This window comes from Panthera leo, chromosome A1, assembly GCF_018350215.1.
Source record: "Panthera leo isolate Ple1 chromosome A1, P.leo_Ple1_pat1.1, whole genome shotgun sequence".
Taxonomy (NCBI): Eukaryota; Metazoa; Chordata; class Mammalia; order Carnivora; family Felidae; genus Panthera; species Panthera leo.
This window is the reverse complement of record NC_056679.1, coordinates 2,866,711-2,889,881: the sequence shown is the minus strand read 5'-3', so window position 1 is coordinate 2,889,881 and position 23,171 is coordinate 2,866,711.

The following is a 23,171-nucleotide window of genomic DNA, read 5'->3' as shown; positions in this document are numbered from 1 at the left end:
AAACAACCTTTCTGACCTCGGTCACAGCAACTTCTTACTTGACACATCTCTAAAGGCAAGGGAATTAAAAGCAAAAATGAACTATTGGGACCTCATCAAGATAAAATTTTTGCACTGCAAAGGAAACAATCAACAAAACTAAAAGACAACTGACGGAATGGGAAAAGATATTTGCAACTGACATATCAGATAAAGGGTTAGTATCCAAAATCTATAAAGAACTTACCACACTCAATACCCAAAAAACAAATAATCCAGTGAAGAAATGGGCAGAAGATATGAATACATACTTTTCCAAAGAAGACATCCAGATGGCCAACAGGCACATGAAACAATGCTCAACGTCACTCATCACCAGGGAAATACAAATCAAAACCACACTGAGATACCACCTCACGCCAGTCAGAGTGGCTAAAATGAACAACTCAGGAGACTACAGATGCTGGCGAGGACGTGGAGAAACGGGAACCCTCTTGCACTGTTGGTGGGAATGCAAACTGATGCAGCCGCTCTGGAAAACAGTGTGGAGTTTCCCCCCCAAAAAAATTCCTTAAAGATAGATCTACCCTATGACCCAGCAATAGCACTGCTAGGAATTTACCCAAGGGACACAGGAGTACTGATGCATAGGGGCACCCGTACCCCAATGTTTATAAAAGCACTTTCAACAATAGCCAAATTATGGAAAGAGCCTCCATGTCCATCAACTGATGAATGGATAAAGAAGATGTGGTTTATATACACAATGGAATACTACTTGGCAATGAGAAAGAATGAAATCTGGCCTTTTGTAGCAACATGGGTGAAACTGGAAAGTGTTATGCTAAGTGAAATGAGTCATACAGAGAAAGACAGACACCATATGTTTTCACTCATATGTGGATCTTGAGAAACTTAACAGAAGGCCATGGGGGAGGGGAAGGGTTAAAAGAAAGTTACAGAGAAGGAGGGAGGCAAACCATAAGAGACTCCTAAATACGGAGAACAAACTGAGGGTGGATGGGGGGTGGGGCAGAGGGGAAAGTGGGTGATGGGCATTGAGGGGGGCACTTGTTGGGATGAGCACTGGATGTTGCATGGAAGCCAATTTGACAATAAATATTATTTTTTTTAAAATAAATAAAAAATAAAAATTTTCTAAGTAACAAAAAATAAAAAAATAAAAATAAAACACATGCCAAAAATTGAAGAAAAAATGGACTTGCTCATATTTATATGATTACTCACATGCTATCATTTTCTGCCACATTTTTGGGGGGTTAAGGAGTAGATATTATTTTCTATGGATCGTGCTTCCTTTTTATTTTTTCCCTTGACTTTTTTTAATGTTACTGTGGTTAAATTGATCAATCTTACCCCCAAATTTCCTAGCATTTTAAAGTATTCATTTTAGGTATAGTTTTGAATAGTTGCTGTAAAACATTAACACATATATTAAAACAGATTTTTCTGCTGATTCACAGAACTATTCCATATCTATACCTTTCCTCAACGAGGATAAGAATTTTAGCAGTTTCACTCCTTTTTCTCTCACTTTTCACAGTTTCCCAAATTATATGAGATTTAATTTCTGAATGATTGCTGAGGGAGGCAGTGCTCATTCTCTGTTTAAACAAGTATTTAAATTCAGCTAGCACGTAGACTGATTTCTTCGCGGGCCACTCTTTTTTACAGCCCATGACATCTTCATATTTTTCTCTTTTTTTTTACATGTTTGTTTATATTTGAGAGAGAAAGACAGAGTGCAAGCGGGGGAGGAACAGAGAGAGAGGGAGACACAAAATCCGAAGCAGGCTCCAGGCTCTGAGCTGCCAGCACAGAGCCTGACACGGGGCTCGAACTCAGGAGCTGTGAGATCATGAGCTGAGCCCAAGTCGGACGCTTAACAGACTGAGCAACCCAGGCGCCCCTCATATTTTTCTTAATCCTGTTTGCACATCTCCTTAAATAATTATTTTATAAAATGTCTATAGTTGGTAAGTTTCATAAGGCTTTTATGACTTAACGTCATTTTTTAAAATTTTTTTAATGTTTATTTATTTTTGAAGGAGAGAGAGACAGAGCACAAGTGAGGGAGGGGCAGAGAGAGAGGAAGACACAGAATGCGAAACAGGCTCCAGGCTCCGAGCTGTCAGCATAGAGCCTGACGCAGGGCTCGAACCCACAAACCGTGAGATCATGACCTGAGCCGAAGTCGGAGGCTCAACCGACTGAGCCACCCGGGGGCCCCAACGTCCTTTTTATTTAGCCTTCACAGTCAGATGAACAAGTAAGTAGGCATGGGGTCATTGTGTATTCTGAGTTGTTTTAGCAAATGACTTTGAAGGTATTGCCTCACTGTTAGCTTCATTATTTGCTGGTATCCGCGATGAGAAGCTTGATGCTCATCTGATTCTCTTTGATTTTCAGTTGTCTGACCTTCCTTGGTGGAGAATTTAAACCTTTCTCTTTGATAGTTGCAATGTCACTAAACCATGTCTAGGTGTGTTATCTTGCTTGCTCATCTTATTCTGGGTCCCCTCCAGTCTCAAGAGCCACGACCTTCTTTAGCTTCTGGAAATTTTCTACTCTTCATTCTGCTCCTTCTCTTCTGGAACCCGCAGCTGGAGGTTTCATTTCCAGATCATCTTCCATATCTTTTAGCCTTTTGCCCCTCATCCGTGGCAACTCTCCAACATCTTGTGGTAGATAATTCATCGCCTCAACTGCCCACTTTGATAATTGAACCTCAGCTGTATTACTCTGCATTCAACATAACGAGTTGTGTTCTTTGTTTCTGATGATCATATTTAGCATTTTTAAGACACCCAATGTTTTTTTCATATTGCATGTTAGTTTAATGGATGGGATGACTCCTTGATTATCCCTCTGGTTGTATTTTAACTTAGGTTCTTTTAATTGCCTCTACCAACTCTGCTTTTATGGATACTCTCGGGTGTGTGTGTGTGTGTGTGTGTGTGTGCGCACACGCTTGTGTATGTGCATATATGTGCTAAGTTATTGCGTGTCTTTTTCATAATTAAATATTGGTGATTCCTGGTGTCTATATTTGTGACTGAGGGTTTCTCCTGATTATAGCCCAAAGAAGAATTCTTGTTCACTGATCGATGGATACATCTGGTGATGGGGGATATTCCTCCAATATCTTCTTTGCTCCTCTGGACCGCATGCCCACTACGAGAATAGCTCATCTCTGAATTCCTGTTTTGCAGAAGAACACTTCAATTGTAGCTCTGAACCAATACTGGAGTCAGCTATGACGCTTGCTTTTCTTTCTTCTTTGTATTTCTCTCTGTGGATGTTAGAGAGACTCAAAGTTCCTACGACCGGGGTCTCCTCTCTTCCATTCAGTCCCCAGGTTGTTTAATTGTCAGGCTTTATCCTGAGAGAACGTGCTGTTACTGCTGCTGGATGCTCAGCACAGGGAGGGAAACAAGTCATCTGAGGCATCTGTCAGAAACGCAGAAAATTAATCAGTTGCTTAACAATTGCACCATCAAAGTCCTGCTCCGCTATTCTTTCAGTACGGGATTAAATTACCTCGAGAACTGATTTTACCCACGAAACAGGTTTGTTCTGCATTTATTTAGGGGCATATCTGATGTCTTTCTTTGTTTCTATTTCTATGTGCTTTCTTTCTGAAATCTCTCGAAACTTCGAGATTACTCTGTGACACATGTTAAGTTTTGCCGTGCTCTAATTGTATTATTTTCAAGCATATTTTTCTAAAAGTATTCAGGAAATTTTGGTGCGGGAAGGGAGCTTAATACAATACCTAGCATTTTGTCAGTATCATTTAAAAAGGCCATATCCCATGATTTTCTGTGTGTCTGTTTCTCCTAATTGAACCTTCAAAGCGATAATCATACAATTTGTAGTTATGCCTGCCTAGCACTGTGTGCATCACAGGCTCTCGGAAAACCTTTTTTTAAATAGATGCGTACTGAGTTTGTAAATACATCACCACTCAACACAAAGCACTTGAAGTGGCAAAAAAAGGATGAACTCTGAAAACTTTTAGCCCAGTCAGCCCCTCGGTTCCCTCTTATCTCCTTCCTTACTTCAATCCCAGAATGCTCCCATCTGATCATTTATTTGCTTTTGTCCTTCTGTTTTCCGGTTTGACACGGTTAGAACAGAAAAGCACGTTGGATCTGAACTCTGAAGATGTGAGTCCGAGCCCCAGTATGGACCTTTACTAATGCTGAGGTTCTGGAAAATTCGTTTACCTCTTTCCGGCCCTCAGCCTCCTCCTCCCCCAGATGGGGAGTCGGATGCCTGCCTTTCCCACCTGCCAAGGTTGTTGTTGGGATGCCTAGATTTGATAATGCCAACGATGTCTTGTTATCAAGTTTCTGGTAGTACAGCAAGCACCTCTGAATGGTGTTTTCATTCGGAGCTACGGAAAAGAAAAACGAAAACAACTCACTACCTCACTTCTGTGTTCCAGCTCCGCCGGGGCGCCGGCCAAGCAGGAACAGCATATGCTTCAGCCTTCCTGCCCGCGCACTTGGTGCTCCCCTCATGGACTCTCCGGGAAGAAGCGGAGTCATTTTCCAACAATGACCACGGTCACATTCTCATTCCATCGGCGCCTCCAGAAACCTGCCGTTCCCCGTGGAGAGGGGGAATCAAGGTCTGCTCTCTTTGGACCCAGACAGGACTCTGCGACCCTCTCGGTGCAGAACCCGGAGGAGGTCATGCCGTGTGGCTTCCAAGACTAGGTCCAAGAGGTGGTCTCGCTTCCACTCAGCCGTCTTCTTGGTCTCGGGGTCGTTGCCCTTAGAACCCAGTTGCAATGTCAGGAGGAGGCCCGAGCTCTACAAAAAGCCACGTGCAGGTGCTCTAGCCAACTGCCAGGAGTGTAAGTGAACGCGTCTTCACAGCATTTCAGCCCGGCCTTGGAACCACCCAAGCCGGTGCCAGAGTGGAACAGAAATATCGACGGCTACCGCCCAAACTGTGGGTCCCTACACAAAACAAACGCTGCCATCGTTTTAAGCCACTCAGGTTTGAAATAATTTTTTTACGCAGACACAGCAAGCGAAACGGGCTTCTTGGATCCTCTCTCCCTAATTTCCAGACAGTCCACGCATTCAAGCTTTGCAAACATTTTCCAAATACCCATCACGCCGGCTGCCTTCCTCATGTGCCACGTGAGTAAAAAACACCCTTGCTTTAAAATCAGCATGCACACTCCCTGGGGCGCCTGGGTGGCTCCGTCGGTCGAGCGTCTGACTTCGGCTCAGGTCATGATCTCGCGGTTCGTGAGTTCGAGCCCCACGACGTCAGGCTGGCGGCTGGCAGCTCAGAGCCCGCTTCAGATTCTTCTGCCCCTCTCTCTCTCCCCCTCCCCCATTTGTGCTCTCTCAAAAATAAATAAAACATTTAAAACACACACACACACACAATAAAGTCAAAACTCCCACTCCTAAAAGCTTTGGTAAAATGTGATGTCAAGATATCCTCGGGCAGACAAGCTCTGTCAGCTCCAGACCACCACCTACACCTTCCTTCCATCCTTCCTCGTCTCATCCACAAACCAGAAAGGCAAAAGCCAGAAGCTTCCCTCTCAGCCTCTGAAAAGTCGATGCCCTTGGACTTCAGCAGCCCACAGCCAATAAAAAGCCGCATCTACAAAAACCCTTCCAGGGGGAGGGCAAGTCACTGCTTTTTCTTCGCAAATTGTAAAGCGAACTGTTTCTGACGTTTCATGAAATGCCCACGGCAGGGTCGAGGAAAGAAAATGTTTTGGTGTTTTGTTTTGTTTTGTTTTTGTTTTTGTGTTTTTGTAAGAGATAAACCCCGATGAAAATGTTTCGTTTCAGTGTTTGGTAATTCACTCGTGCCAAAAATCAAGTTCCCTTTCATGACAACCACATTTTGTAGGATAAAGGGGATGGGGACACTCTTGTAATGAGATCATCGTTCTTTAGGATACCGAGATGCCTATCGGAAGGAGGCTACCACAGTCAAAGTAGCTGTCTGCGATCCTGTGAATAAAAAGAAGTGTTGGGTGGAATTCAACCGTCCTGTTTGTTCTCTGGGGCTTGTTCTCCTTTATATTTTCTGAATTCAGTCAAATGGCGTGTGTGTGTCATCACAATCTGAGAATGCATCTTCACAAGACGGAAATAAATCATGAATCACTCATGGGGGCGGGGGGAGACAGCTGTTCATCAGCATGACACAGGAGTTACATTGACTCAATTGGATACTGAGGCAAGATCTCCCCAGGGCGGAGAAGCATAGAACTTATCCGCCGTAGACATCCACAAGTCACTGCCGAGTCCTTCCCCTGACAAACATTTCCCATCGTCCTTTCTGGAAGATCCCCATGATAAAACGTCTGAAGGATTGCAATATCCGGAGTCTTAGATCGAACCTGATCCAACTTTGCAACAGCCAGATTCTGCCACAGAAACAACAGCAAGAAGCTCGGAACTCAATAGATCATTATCACGTAATTATTTTGTCGAACAATAAATGGCCTGGTAAGCTATTTGGCCTAGAATGATGTGGCATTGGGGAACCTGGAAGTCTCCCCGAGTGAAGTATAACTTAACTGTAAAAGAAGCAGCAGGTTCTCCTGGAAACCACCGTGGGATTTGAAATAGAGGTCCTGGCCCTGCGGTCAACCACAGAGGCCACCACCTTCTGGGCCAGTTTTCCCAACTGTGAAATCACAGTGACAGTGTTTGCTCTACCAACCTTACAGTGATATGAGAAAAAGTGAAATCATTTCGAGTTTGTTGGAAGGAAGAGATTTTAAGATTTAAAAATGAAGCTTTTTGTCCACTGGGTGCGATATACTACAAACTATAGTCATTTGTGTTTCAAAGTAAGCCCGTGGGGCGCCTGGGTGGCTCAGTCGGTTGAGCGTCCAACTTTGGCTCAGGTCATGATCTCACAGTTTGTGAGTTCGAGCCCTGCATCGGGCTCTGTGCTGATGGCTCAGAGCCCGGAGCCTGCTTTGGATTCTGTGTCTCCTCTCTCTGCCCTGCCCATGCTCACACACACACTCTCTCTCTCTCTTTCTCTCTCTCTCCCAAAAATAAATAAACATTAAGATTTTTTTTTTAAATAAGCCTGTGACCTGAGATCTCTCCGTGCCTGGGAAAAGCCTTGGGATTTTCAGTATTTCTGCTTATGTGTGTGTGTGGGTGGCAGAGGGGGGAGGGGGTCCTGTAAGAGTTTCAGTTTTCTTGGCTTTGCTGAGGCAGCAGCAGCAGCTGAAAACTGTCAAAATGGTTTAGGTATGTGGACCATCACCAGAATTCGAAGGAAACATCGCTTTTCCTAACAAGCAGAGGTAGCAAGAGCCTGAGATATGGGAAATGTTCTTTGATTTGGCCTATAGAGGAAGAACATTGTAAAAGTCTTTAAAGCACTGTAGAAACTATTACTCACATGAAGTGTTCGTCCTTAAACCTTGAAGGGACTTGTGGACCCTGTCACTTTGCAGAGGGCTCCGAAATAGCTCTCCGAGTTTAAAAAAAAAAAAACAGGCTGTCCTTTCCTGAGACCCATCTTGAGGTGGGAGCTAAGGAGTTATTGACTTGAAGAATGAAGCTTTTCCATTTCTCCCGTCTGGGGAGACCCACCATTCTCCGGAAAATTGAGCGCACTTTGCTTTCCAAAACGTGAAGGTTTTGGACCTGGGACGGCTGTGATCAACACAAATGTGAAATGTTTCTTCAGAGGAACAAATGTAATAAAGCTGAGTAAGATTACCAGGATTGGGGACAAAGGGGAGTTGAGAGAGATAGAGAGAGAGAGTGAGCATAGTTTATCAGGCTAGTTCTACCATAGAAATGATGTTGACCTTGAGGGTCTCTGACCTAAAATTATTCCTCTCTTTCCTATAAACTAAAAAGATACCTCACTGAAAAGAAACAAACAAACAAGCAAATAAATAAAGGGGGCACCTGGGTGGCTCATTTGGTTAAGCAGCTGACTTTTGATTTCAGCTCGGGTCATGATCTCATGGTCATGGGATCAAGCCCTACATGGGACTCTCCATTGGGCATGGAGCCTGCTTTAAGATTCTCTCTCCCTCTACTGTTCATGCTCTCTCCCTCTCTCTAAAACAAAACAAAACAAATAAAAACTTGAAGAAAAAAAAAAACCTCACTGAGATGCTCAAAGTGCACTGAAGACGAAAAATGTTTTTTTGGCCATTTCTAGTAACGGTCACCACCAGGAGCTATTTTATAAATGAAGGGGTGGTTTGCTATTTACCTGAAACTGACGGTTCCCATTTGTGTGCCATTTTGACTTCATCGAATATCAAATTCTACCTACTTTTCTTTGAGTAGACAAAAAGCGGGAGGCTCTGCTTCAAAGGGAAAATTCTGGGAGCATATAACATGTTGAGCCCTTTCAGAGGTTTTAAATCACAGAAATCCCATTAGAAAGCCTTCACGAAACACCATATTTTAATAGAGTCCCCTTTCCTTTCTCTCACATGTAAGAACCCTATTGGTTTCCTTTAGTCTACTTTTGAAAAAACTTGACTTACCTTCTTCGTTGTTATCTACCAATAAGTATCGGTCTTCCCTGACAAACATCAAGCTTCCTAGAAGGCTGATTGAATGATCACTTTGTTCATCATTAAAAAGTGCCTAGCACAGGCGTGGCGCATAGTAGGTGCTCATTTAACATGTGTGGAATAAATGATTGACAGACTTCCTGGTCTAATGTTTGATTCGTGACACTGATCCCTGGGGTCCAAAGCAAGTACAGAGAGGTTTGTTCTTTTCTTTCTCATACCTTGAAGAACTACTTTGGCCCGGACGGTTATTGGAACTGGTGTTGGCCTCAGCTAATGAAACAGAATTCCCAGCCCTGTCACATTTTCCCAGACACGACTGGTGAAACTCCACTGCACCCAGAACAGCCCAAAAGGACATATAAGAGATGTGAAGTCCTCTGGCCTCAAGTATTTGACCCCATGAAGTTAAGGGTTTCTAGAAATATTGAGAAAAGGCATATGCTAGACTTCTAGATATAGGAGCTCGAGTGTTGCTCTTGGAAAACCTACAGACTGGTGATTCTTTTCACAGGAAACTATAACATCGGAACATGTGGTATAATACCAAATATGAAAAGCCAGGAGCTAAAATCTCTATTTGTTCTAAGCCTCCTTCTCTCAATTTTAGTAGAAGATTTTTCATCCTAGATTTTTTCCCCTCAACCTGTCGGTGGGATTTTTGTAGGATCTTATTTGACGGCGATATTCCACATGCTACTTCAAAAGGCTTGCTTTCTTCTATTTTTCCATGCCATTGCTGCCCATTTTCAAACGCTCCGTTGTCCTTCAACCACAAAATTTTTAATCACTATTGCCCTGACAGACTACAGACTACCCCAGGAAGCACATTTAAGAAACCAGAATATTTTTCTCTCAGAGACCAAACTGTTTGTTATTTGTACTGATGGGTTAAATCTTGGGTGAGTAGCAATGATCTTTGTACCCAGCACATCAAGAACAATGTCTAATCGAGTAAACATACCCTTGGGGCAAATGTTGTTACAAATGTCTTCCAACAAAAATTTTTAGTAAACATTTCTTGGAACTTTTTGATCTTGTGGTAAGTATTTCCTTGGCCACCAGGTGTTACCTGGAATTATAAAAGAGGTACGAAAAGTCAAAAACAATAATTATACAGCCATTTAATCATATCCATCACTAAAGCTGCAAGTTCTCCCTTTTTCAAAGCGCATCGCGTGAACTAGACTCCCTTTTCACGTCTTACATGGTCGTTTAATCTTAGGTATCTGAGATGTCTATCCCTGGATATCTGGGGCAAGGATTCTGCGATCCAAATTGCCCAAATTTTAACCCCGACTCTGCTGGTTGACCTACTTTCATCAATGAGACTGTGAGGTTTGGGTATTTCATCCAAACCTTGTGGAAGCCAGTCATTTATGGCTTCCACAACTCCTGCATGGCTCTAAACTGTTTAGTTACAAAGAAAATAAAGTTACTTAGAGGAAATCAGCACAGAGAGACCCTAGAGCGTAGTGGAATATAAAATACCATGGTTCAGCTTGCAGGTCGATACTTACGCACACTCCTTCACTCCTTTACCCAAGCTTTTGATGATGTTCTATATGCTGAGTGGCATGGCTTCCTAAAATATGTCAATCACTCCAAAACTAACCATTGCTTCTTCTAATCTGGTGGGAGTTGCCATATTTAGCAAAAAAAAAAAAAAAAAAAAAAATTGAATTTGAATTTTAGATAAACAACGGATAAGTTTTTAGTAATAGAATATCTTATGCAATCTCTGTAACAACACAAATACTAGACAATTTTCTGTTATTTATTCAAAAGTCAAATTAAGTAGATATCCCGTATTTTATCTCGGAAACCCTCAACCTGACACTACATTTGTTTATTATACGTTCAGTGCTCAAAACAAGTGAGGTACCTGTCAACCACTGAGGCCTTGACAACATAGAAATAGAAAAATTAATTGAAAAATGAAAGGATGCTGAAGCATCATAGTATCAGCTGCTATTTACTGAACACTTCGTGGCAGGTGTTATTTTCATAATACATGTATAAGCAAATGCGTTGGTCCCTATTTTATTAATAGTGACTCGTTGATCGATCCTGGCTCTAAAAGACCATCGAAAACATGGAACTTTTAAGTCGGGTACTTAGGCGGTGAGCACTGCTCTGTGGGCACATCTGGGAACAGAGCCCATGGCGCCTCTGGTGGCCACTAGTGTCATTGTTCTGCTTGTGCAAAGCCAGAATCACTTTTCACCCGACCAGACTCTCATTGTTGCTCATGCCGTGATGGTTAGACAAGTTTAACGTCACTCCTTCGGATGTGTCTCTATGTGTAACATCCCGCACAGTTTTAAAACCATGTTTAGAAACTTCAGCAACTGAGTGAAGTTTTATTTTCTTTTTATCTGACTCTTTGAAGAAGTATCATCTTTCCTGCTCAATGTCATTCGTCGTTAAGGAAACGCGAATCGAAACCTTAATGAGCTATCACTCCGCACTCACCAGGCTTGTTACAATAAAACAAGATAGACAAAACAGACGTTGACTGTGATGGGAAGAAATCGGGAACCATAAACATTGCTGGGAGGAACGTAAAATAGTGCCAGTTTGGAAAAAATTTTGCCAGTTCCACCAAATGTTAGTTCTAAAATTACTTTATAACCTAGTAATTCCACTCCTAGGTATATACCGAAGTGGAACACAAATGTATGTCCACAAAAAACGTGTACACAAAGGTTCATAGAAATTTATCCAAAAGGTAGAAACTCAGTGACCACCAGCTGGTGAATGGATAAATGATATGTGGTATTTTCAGGGCACCTGGGTGGCTCTGTCAGTTAAGCGTCTGACTCTTGATTTTGGCTCAGGTCATGATCTCATGGTTTTTGAGATCGAGCCCTGCATTGGGCTCTGTGCTGATAGAATGGAGCCTCCTTGGGATTCTCTCGGTCTCTCTCTGCCCCTCCCCTGCTTGCACGTGTGTTTTCTCTCCCTCTCTCTGTCTCTCTCTCTCTGTCTCTCTCTCTCTCTCTGTCTCTCTCAAAATGGGTCAATAAACATTTTTTTAAAATATGTAGTCTTTTCATACAATGAAATATTATTTGGGCCATAAATTGGAAGAAAGTACTAATATATCTTACAACACAGATGAACATTGAAGCTGTTACACTAAGTGAAAGAACGGTCAAAAAGAGCACATACGATTTCGTTTATATCAAATGGTGAGAATAGGTAAATCCATACAGAGAAAAAGTAGACTTTTATTTCCTGAGGACTGGGGGCAAGAGGATAAAGGCAGTCGTGTCTAATGGGTTTGGGTTTTTGTTTTTGTGTTTTTTTGCAAGTGATAGAAATATTTCAAAATCGAATGTGGATACGGTTATGTTTTATATACTAAAAACTGGTGAATTTTCTGTTACGCAAATTACATCTCACTAAAACTAGAGTTTAAAAAAATAGAAGAGGAAGGCCTTGGGTATTTGCAAATATTCTCAAATAATGATTCGGATGGTATGCGTATTTTTTAAAGCCACGATGTAAAAGGGTCATGACAAGGCAATAGATATGACTATTTAATCTAAAAAAAAAAAAAAAGTATCATCTTTCCCCTAGGAAAGTCCAGTGTTGGATCCTAGACAGCTCGTGCTGGGACCACCAGCGGAAGAGACCCAACACAACACGACGTCGTCTGTTAGCGGCTGCAATCCCCAGCTCTCCATCGGTTCTCCCTTCCAGTCTGGCATCGAGTCACCAAGGTAAGGCTCTGCCTCCTTCACCAGAGGAAGAGCCTCCCTGTGGGCCATTCGCATGCCTCCCGCCGACTTGGGTACATTTAGAATCGAGTTGTCTCCCATGTCTCGCAGGGTTCTGTGCCATCTGAGACACAGCAGGAGGCAGATCCCCCCGGGCCCCAGTTAACAGCATACCGCATGCCAGGCCCGTCTTGCCGCGACCATGGCTGTGTCAGACAGCGTGGCCTCTTTCACACAAGGGGACGTTTGTGGGATGAGGTGACATCTTTTCAAAACACCAGAAGGCTTCTGACTGGCCAGCGTACCGGTCGGCTTGCCTGGCCGGCCCGGCTTCCGTGGGTGCACCGCTGTCTAAATGGAGAAGGGGAAAATTATAGGGGAGAGGCAAATGACTGGCTAAAAAAGAAAAAGAAAGAAGCCAAATCCTTTCTCCCTGTTTATAGCACTGCCACTCCATTCGGTCCCAGGTAAGAGAGAGCACAGCTTAAAAATTTGCCGTTTGCAAATGAGCAGGGCGGCATGGAAGGAAGTGCTTTTTAACCCCCGCCACAGAAATTGTTGACGGCCAAGTGCGCTGGCGATCCATGAGGGGGGCGGCCACCAGGCTCCAGCCTGTCGATTTAACTCTTTCTTGGAACTTGCTTAATGGGGTTTTATGTTCAGCATCGTGAACTTTGGAATATTCAAGTTCAAGTTTCACCTGCAGAGCTCCCATCTGTTCTTACTTGACTCTCAGAATTTCCATCTGCTCTCCTTTAGGCCTGTCTAATGGGATGCCCAGTTGGCCTCTATGGCTTTCCCAGGTGCTGAAGTCATGGAAATTTTATGACATTAAAAAAAATAATAATAAAAACTTTGGTCCTACAAGTTACCTGTGTAAAATAATTCCGTGGTCCAACAACGCTTCTTGAACAATATTTCCCAGAATGTCTGTTAAGAGCTACTAAGGCCATGTGTAGAAATAGTTTATTGCTGTCTACACGTTGTGACGTCAGAGACCATAAGTAACGTTGGAATAAGACAGAGGGCCATGCCCCAGCTTTCTTCCCAGACGAGCAACTCAGACCTTTTCTAGTTCCAAGCCCAAACCTGTAAATCTCACCCCCGCCCTGGGTCGAGTGAGAGCAAGGTGAACTTCTCTCTAATTTCAGTTGTTCAGACCGGCCTAACCTCAAGGCTCAGAGCTGAACTTTGTGTCGGGGTCAGACAGTGACAACACAGCCACTGAAGGAACAGGATAGGAGCTCATCGGAAGGTGGCTGGAGCCATAATACCAGTGTTCGAGACATGTTCGTGTCGGTGAGTCATTCACATGCAGAGCCTCCAAAAGGAAGTCCACGCTGGAAAAGCAGGAACGTTCCATATAAAGTCTGAGATGATTACTGGTGGGGACCCAGTGAGAGAGGAACAAAGGAAGGAGGTAAATAAGGCTAAATAAGGAAAGGACATGAGGATTTGCAGAAAAACATTTAGTGTGCTCAGAAAGGTCTCTGAGTTAGACCTCTGGTTTATTCAGCATATTTCTTGAGATGCTGATTCACTTAGCATACGATGTTTTACTGTCAATGGAGGCTTTAAATGGGCTACAGGGTCATAGGTCCCTTAGGTAGATAGCAAGGAAGACTGTCCTGAGGTGTGATTTGGATGAACCTAAAAGGGACTCCGCCTCCTCTCTGATGATATGCCATCTGCAGACTCACTCTCTGGGAGCAGCAGGTGTGACAAAGCTGTGCCATTTCACTCACTGTGCATTTAAACTCAAATGTGCCCGAAAACATACTGCATCGTTATTAGCCCGGCCTGAGAGTCAGATCACTGAAACTTTTTTTAAGCGATACCCGGCTTCTCTCGGATTAAAATGGCCCCATTCCCATTAGCTGCTCCCTTCTGCTCAACCCCCTAAGGTGGTACCCAGGCGTGAGGGGTGGGGGATGACTGGCATATCTTCATGTTGGGAGGTGTGGTCCTCTCTGACCGCGTGTTGGTCCTCAGGTGCGTATTGGCGACATCTACTGGTCTTCAGGGCATGTCTCTTGTCCCAGCTTGACTCTACATGCCTGGTGAACTCGTGATGAGTCTTGGGTTCCGGTCCTGGTCCTGGGAGCTTGGGCCCCCATTCTCTTCCATAACTGGCTTCTGCAGCCCTCGGTCCTGGGGAGCTCCGGCCACACCCCAGCAGGACCCAGAGCTGGCCCCCGTCAGTGCACCTGAGGGGATGCGATGTCCCTCCATTTCCTCTCACACGCCTTCCTTCCACCATTGAAGATGCTACCTTCTGTTCTCCCTTCCATTAGCAGAAGAAACAGCTTCTCTTCCCAGTGGAGAGTTCTCTGAGATGAAACGTCTACACCAAATGTGGATGTGCCAGAAGAGGGAAGAAAAGAACTTAGACAATTCCTTGGGGTTGCAACAGGAATTGGAGTCGGGGAAGCTATTGAGGCAGTCAGTGTAACAAAGGAAAAACCACTTTTCGTGACTAAGGACATAAAATATATCACTTTATTCAGTTTTTGCACTTCAGTCACTTATTAAATAATTTCCTCCTACATTATTACCTGCCTAAAACTTTAACCATGTCAGATGATGTCTTTTCTGTCTCTGATAATAGATATTCTGGAGAACATGTTCTTTCTGTGGAACAAGATTCAAGGAGATCATGGTGAAGCTATGCACTGTTGTGAGAGGTCCCCATTCATTTTTGGACTTGCGGGTTCTTTTCTGCCACAACAGTCCGAGCCCTTTAGTGAAGCATACTCTTGAAGGCTTATCTGTCTTAACCGCGATGTTTGGAGGGAAAGTGATAGCACAGCACCAACAGCAAGAAAATCAAAACTGAACTTCTGATAAGATTACAGCTGTGCGAGCGGAGTTTTTCCAGAGTTTGAAACATGGCCTCTCTTAGAGCACAGCACTACAGCTGTGGATACACGTGGATGCTAAGAGTTTCGTTGGTTTACACCTCTGATGATAGGGATAAAGTGAAGAGAAAGTTCTGGAGCGAACCTTCAGTGACTCTCAGGGCTTTAGGGGAACAGGGCTGCAAATGGACAAGACAGTGGGTGAAGAAAGAAGGTGTCGTTCTACCAAAGGTAAGATGCAAATACCGTCTCCCGAAGAATATTCTAGGTTTATGTTAAGCTTTTATGGTACACATAAAAAGAAAATTGTGACATATTTGTAGAAGTATCAACCTGAAGCAACAAAATGAGAAAAGTTAATATCTTCATTCCTCACCACTCCAGGAAAGAAACACATCCTTCAAGAGAGTTCCAAGAAGCTAAACATCGATCTGGTAAAAGACAACAAAGTGTGGCTCAGGATTTACCATCACATACTAGCTTTGTGACCTGAGTTTTATCAGCCTCATCCAGTGCCCGCCTCATAGTATGACCGTAAGGGTTAAATAAGACGATAGCTAGAAAGTACTTAACATACATCATATATGTTACGTGCCTGGCAGAAAGAAAGCACTCAAAACAGAGCGTCTCTTATTTTATGAATCTATATTTTATAACTTTATCTCGTTGGTCTTCATCGGTCTAGGTGACAAAGAAGGAAGCGAGGTGGCTTTCCATGTCTAAATGACTCAAAGTTGCCAAAGTGCTGGCACTGTGACAGGTGCCACCCAGGGTGCCCCCAAGGTCCAGCAGGTTAGGCAATTTGCTGTGAGCCCCAGAGGTACCTTGCTAGGCCTCTCAAACCTGAAACTCAGATCTAGGGTTACTGATTGTAAACGTAGGACCATTTCCAATTCCCTCTTCTGAAATGTAAGGTAGGAGACAGAGAATTGAAACTTCTTTTTTCTTCTTCCTTTCCTGAGAAAATGAATCCTTCATGGAGGCCTCTGTTTATGACACATCAGGCACATGAGGGTTTTCTGTACTAGCCCATCAGTTAATACACATAAGTGAGGAGTGAGCCCGAGCTACAGGAACCATCTGGAAGACTGGGGGTGGGAGTCGGTTCAGTCACTACATGTACATGCTCTCGGTTTTGCTTCTGTCACTTAGGATGGAACCATGCCGCCAATTACTTCCAAATACAGGGAAAATTTCGGTGCGATGCCTGTCTGCCTATTAAGAACTCAACTCAGTGACACACACTCACATCCCCAAACACACTTCGATTTTGTCAGAGAAGCCATCCGAGCTGAAAATGTTGAGGTCCTATAGCCCAGCAGGGATGAGATTTTCAGAGAAGCCTCCACAGGCTTCATCCCCAGCAACTCATCGGCGACACTCCTTTATATCCGGGGCTACACGCCCTTGAAGAGCTGTTAAGAGAGAAGCCAGTTGGTTCAACTCTGTTCTTGAAGCACTGTTTAACCCGAATGACCACTTCTAGATACTGATTTGTAGTTTATTCTGCACAGATAAGGGACATATCAATCCTCATGTTGAAAGCAAGATAGATGAGAGATAGATAGATAGATAACAGATAGATAGATAGATAGATAGATAGATAGATAGATAGATAATAGATAGATGATAGATAATAGATAATAGACCCTCCAATCTTTAAAAATATACATACATTTCTTAGAACTTTGATATTAAATAATTTACTGAAACTAGAGAAATAGATAAACTCTTACTATACTAACTCTAGAAACCTAAAAATCCCAGGAATTAGATTTCAAAGGATTTAGAAAGAATTCCTTACTCAAGACATTAACAAAGGCATTCTCTGTGAAACTGGAACTTGGGCTGCTTTTGGTATCATTTTGTCCCTGAACCGTTGAGGTGATAAACATGTGCTCCAAAACGTCCCCCATCCCACTGGAGGGAGCAGTGTAGGAAATGGTGAGAGAGGGGTGTCGTTCCTACACCGCCGTCCCCACGCCTGCCAGCAACCCTTTTCTGCCACCAAAGAGCCCAATGGCGTCCAATTTCTAACGTAAGTGTACTGCCTTACAATCAGTTGGTGATTCTCTTTGTAATTGCACCCTGGAGTCTTTTCAGGAACTCCCTGCCCCTTTTCAGAATTAGCTTGTTTATAGTCCTTGTTCCCACTCCCACCCCTACCTTTCTGGAGCCCTCCGAGCCTGGTGGGCATCTGCTTCTGCTCCCCATAAGGTCCTATTTCCACTCAAATCCTCGTCCACTCTCCAGGATTAGATAGAAGCCAAATGTCTACCATTCTGAACAAATGCCTCCCATCTGAGAAGACCCAATCCAAGAGAAGACCCAATTCTCAAGAGAGCACTAATTTAATTGCTCACCCTTGCCTATGTCCCATGATCTAAGCCATTTTTACTATTATGCCATAAAAATGAGAATAAGAGAACTGGCTTTCTGTCTTCTTGTATGTGATCGATACATACTGGGCCTGATATTGAAGACCTAGTTGGGAAACGTTACTCTCTGACGTACAGAAGTTAAATGTCGCCGATACCAAGATTGCCAGTGAAGTCACCAGAAAGAAAATGTCAGACCCCAAAATGATGTGGGTGTTGAAAACTCATCATTGTTAACATTTTCTGGTGACCGTCTTTGTATACCAACTTACTGACAAGTGTGGCCTGAATATTTTCAGCCACAACACGGTTGTTTCTTTGGAAGCAACGACAATTGCCGTTGCTAACGATTCACCTCTGTCAGAGGGGAAATAGCTTTTAAATCCATTTGAATAAGGATATTACAGCACACTGTCTTGTAGGCAGCCACGAATTATTGAATTTCCATGACCCAAATCATAAAGAATCTTTATTTTAAGTAGTCCATTTACAAAACACCTCAACTATGTTAAAAATCACAGGACTCTCAGTTTACACTTTTAAAAGCAGGGAGAGCTCAGTGTCTCCCTTTTGTTCCTGGATAAAAATAGTCAAATGAGTTATAGTGGAGAGCAAAGAAAAAGGTATGCATACCACCATGGTAACAAAGTCCCCGCAGTAGCATCTACTGTTGCCAATGCTCTGACCATGAGCAGCAGAGCATTAATATGATCGCTCTGCTCACTGAATGCCCACACTCCAGCAGGTACTGTTCCAGGGGCTGGAAACACACTCGCTTCAAACCTGTGACGATCTTGCCAGTTGATATTCCCACTTCATAGATGAAGGGAACTGAGCATCAGAAAGGCTTAGCCAACCTGTCCTGTTAATGGCGAGAAAACCAGATTTTATTCCAGAATCCTTGTACTTTTCGCCAACACTTTCCAAACGAGTAAATGCCTGACTCCAAAAACCTCAGGGAGAAAGCTGAACGTAGATTAAAAACATCATATCTCTCCATGATGTAGAACCAGGAATAAAAGGAAATTCGTCACAATAACACTTCCTTTGGTATTCCTCCAAGGGAACTTTTGTTTCACTGGTGAAAATAGGAAAGAAATACCACAAAAAAAAATGAACAGAAAGTGCAAACAGACATTTTTCTTCATCTATTTTGGCGATGCTGGCTCACCTTTCATAGGGACAAACACTTGCAGCTCTACTCAGATAAAGAAGGGGCAACTTGAGTTTATCGCCATGAGCCCAAAATATCAATTCGTTCACTTGAGGGAAATAAATCACTTTCAAACATCCTGGATGTCCCCTCTCCCACCGGTAAGAAAACACAGCTCCAGTGGCTGAAGTAAGTTTTTCACTCTGCATCCACTGTGTGGCCATCTCACGAGAGTCAGATGACTCTTAACCTAACGAACAAACACATCAGAGTTAGCATCCTTCGTCTAAAGTGGAAGCTGCTCCGGGTGTCCTGCAGAGGAGGTTTGGTGATGACACTGGGGAAGGTCACCACTCACACACCCAAAATGATGACCTACTAGAATAATAGGAAGTGAAAACAAACCCCCGGCTTCCGTGGAGAGAGTGGATTCACAAAGGGGAACCAGGGGCCTCACCCAGGCGGAGACTTTCTGTTCACCCCCCACTTGCACTGTGATTTCCTCACCTTGCCATCTGATCCTCCTGGTCGATTCTGATTGATTCTCAGTGATGGGAAGCCTCACACTTAATTCTGATGCCTCAGGACACCCCGGTGCTAGCACTGATTTATGGGGGTTATTGTTACAAAGGCAAACAGCTACTTGAAAATGGCCAGAGAGCTAGTGATTTGCACCATAGCTCTTGGTGACCTCAGCAAGTGGAAGAGGGTTTCGTTTCTTACACTCTGGGTTGAATTACCTCCCCAAAAATAGCCAGGGAGATTTCCTCCCATGATGCCAGGTGGCTGAGCAGTGTTTCTAAAGGAAGCAAATCGTTTCGGTCTTCGCTTCCCCTCCCTTTACTTAGCCAAGAAAAGAAAGAAAAGAAGAAAAGAAATCTTAGTACTGGGGCATCTTCCCCCGCGTTTCCAGAACTTACCTCCTGGTTTCTCTGTTATTTCTGCAAACTTTTCCTTTGTATAGAACAAGTCTGGCTTTGTTGAACCTGGTTCACTCAGTCCCTTCTCAAATTTAGGAAAAGTCTTATCACCTGCAACGTCTACCTTTGAATTCACCACATTTCTTACCTCCAGATACCCACCTACCTCCCCACAAAATGAAGAAAAGCAACAGAAGCCACCTCAACCAGACATTTAGGCTCATGGCCTGAATGTTAAGAATACGTATAACCACCTATCAAAATAATTTAACATTTACATAAGGGATCTAAATCTATGAACACACACTGAGAGAGCGTATTTAAAATTATGTTTACTTTCATCGGAGAGCTTCAGTTTTAAAATCCAAAAAGACAGAATGCCAAGAACCCACATTTAGACCGTGATTTCAGGAAGGTGATTGGAGTCCACCTCCCACGTCGTCAAAACGTGGAATCAGGGGAGTTACGATGAATGAAGATGTGCGCCAATGCAAACCTAACAGAAATGCAATGAAGAAAAATATTTCTAAAGCCCAGGCAATTTTCAAACAATAAAAATTACTTTAAAAAAGCAGTTCAGTCGGTTGAGCATCCAACTCTGGATTTCGGCTCAGGTCACGATCTCACAGTTTGTGAGATCGATCCCCCAGTCGGGCTCCGCACTGACAGTGCAGAGCCTGCTTGGGATTCTCTCTCTCTCTCTCTCTCTCTCTCTCTCTCTCTCTCAAAATAAATAAATAAACATTTTTAAAAAAACACAGGAATCCACAAAATACAAATCATCTTATCTAAGGAACAACGTTAGTTTTGTCAATCCTCTTTAGACGTGACTAACCTAGAACAACAGAAATGGTTCTGAGTGCAGAGTAAGAACGAATTTTTTATTGAACGGCTCACCATTCTGGGTGAATCCCTGCCCCCTGAGCCTTTTCCCCATCATAACTGCTGGGCCCAGTGAGAGCAAAGTCTTATGCTATGGGTCAAGTTCAGGGCTCCTTTGGGGCTTATCCAGGAGCAGCTGTGTCGGCTGATAGGCAGGAACTACAGACCAGAGCTTTGACAAAAATCCCTGGGGTCAGCTAGGGCATTTGGTTCTCTCGGTTTCCTCATTATCAGTGCTGAAAATCTGTCACCATCATGGTCGTGCCTAACATAAAAACAATTTTTAGCACACCACTCCAACACACACGTCTCTCCTGTGAGAGGGATACGGAAAGAGAGAGCGTCTCCTTTTTGTTATTTAGCCAGTCAGCCCATCACCGAGCCTGGTTTGTGGTTGTGGGGTGGGAGTGAGCCTGCGAGAGCTGCTGAGTCATGGCTGAGGGCCCAGTGGGAGCAGGCCGGCCCGGGGGTGCCGGGACAGGCGGGCCCGGGCCAGCACACCCAGGTCTCCGACTCAGCCCAGGTCAAGAGAGATTTCCTCATCGCCACAAATACGTCGTCACTCGTGCCAGCCGTGCCGGAAGTTTCCTCAGCCCCCTTTCCTGGCCGACCACTGCAGAAACATGATATATGCAGGCAAGACAAAGCTGAAAAGAAATCCTCTAAAACTTACACAAAAAGAGACCGAGTATTCCTATCCAAGAAACGAAGCAAATTATTTTATTTTATTGGTAAAATGAATGATGGCTGGAGAGCAAAATACCTAAGTTTTTTTTGGTGTTCTTTTCGGGGAGGGTTTTTTTCCTTTTTTTTTTTTTTTTTTTTTTTTTTTAGTAATTAGTGACTGACTACAAACTATTGGAATATTAAAAGCCCTACCTAAGTACTTACTATTCTTGCACTGAGTGCGAAAAAAATGATTTCTGGGAAAGACAGTCAAGGTGGGTCAGTTGAACAGAAGATCGTTCGATTGTTGATTTGTTTCGCCGAAGCTAAGTTTAGTATATATTTTAGACATGACTCAAAAGGAGAAGGCCTTCCAAGATGCTGTCTGGGTCACGGAATGTTCGCACCTACAGGATATAGAGAAACGTCCTGCCTCAATTTTAAGTAATTATTCCTGCTTTCACCTCACGAGTCTACTATCTCAGGAAGCCCGCGTGAAATGCATAATCACCGTCAGGTGAGTGCTTTGCCCGCACTGGGCAGGGGGGTCGCACAGCAGGCCCCCGTGAGCCCCTCGAGAGCAGAACGAAGGCCAGCTCCTCTCTCCCACCCCATTCCCAGCACCACACCTGCACCGTGGCGTGCGTCTCGCAAACGATCACCAGATAAGTCTAGGAGGACTGCTCCGCTCACGACTTCGGTCACATTGTGAAGGAAGAGTAAGGCAGCTACCACTGCTTCTAGCCAGCGTTTCAGATCGGGTCCCCAGCATCTCTTTGGGGTTACCATGTCACCCTTCCTGATTGACACCCCCAAATTCCAGTCTCAGCCCCCTCCGGGCCCCACCCCCCTAACGTACCAGAGCAATATGCCTGTTACGCCGTCTGCTGAGGCGTAACATCGTCTTCAGAATATAATCCAGATTTCCTTATATGCCGTGGAGAATCTTCTCTTTCCACAGAGGCCAGGCTTACAATAATGAGGCTCCCAGGCGAGAAAACACATCACAGTAATGGAGGATGCGTAAAGATTCCCTCCTGCACACAAGCGTTCATAGCTCAGGAAGCGTGTGAGTGCCGAGAACACACTGAGCAGGTGCCCAATAACTGTCAGACCTGGGGTCCTGGTCACTGTGGCAGGAAAAAGGGAGCGGACAGAGGAGACAGGTGACACAGTGTGGCTCGGGCCACGTTTCCATGCAAGGCCTTGGGCTTGAAGGCCACAGACAAGAGGCCATATACTATGGGCCTTCGCTGCCTTCTTCGGTTCTTCCTTCTGAAATGACTCCACACACAACCGCACTGATGTGACGCGTTACCAAAATGACTTGGCAGAAAACCTAAGCTACAGCTCCCGTCAGACTCCACAGTGCCCTGACCTCTTGGTCAATTGCTACCACACAAACCACGTGAACATGAACACGTTCTATTGTTCCTGAAGACTTTCCAAATAGCCATCCTCTTCTCAAAATATCCATTCTTCTCTCCACTGTGTCCCTTCATGACAGAGAGAAGCAGAAAAGGCAGCTCAGACACTACAGATGCTTTTCACTCAGCAAGGCCCTCACCTTCTTCTCCACCTCAGGACTCCCAGGTCGTTTGCGTGCTGTCCATTCCCAAATTTGACGAAAGCACAACACCCTTTAAATGCCCATCTGAATACCCATTTGTTGAACGCACACAGACATTGGTTTGAATGATGCTGACACAAAGCTCACAGAGCCAAGGGGGCTGAGGGCCCTTCTGTCATGGCTGCCCTGCTCATAGGTTTGCCTACTCTGAACAACACAGCGGTAGGTTGCTTGTATCCTTCTACTGACGTATGACAACACCAGGCCAGAGAGGGGAATCCATTGCCCCGTAACAAATTTCCCCCAAAAGGAGCAGCTTAAAGCAATGACATTCATTTCTCGCAGTGTTGTGGGCCAGGAATCTGGAAGCAGCTTAGCCAGGTGGCTCTGGCTCAGGGTCCCTCATGAAATCACAGCCAAGATGTCGGTCGAAGCTGCGGTCACGTGAGGGCTTGGAGGCACAGGAGG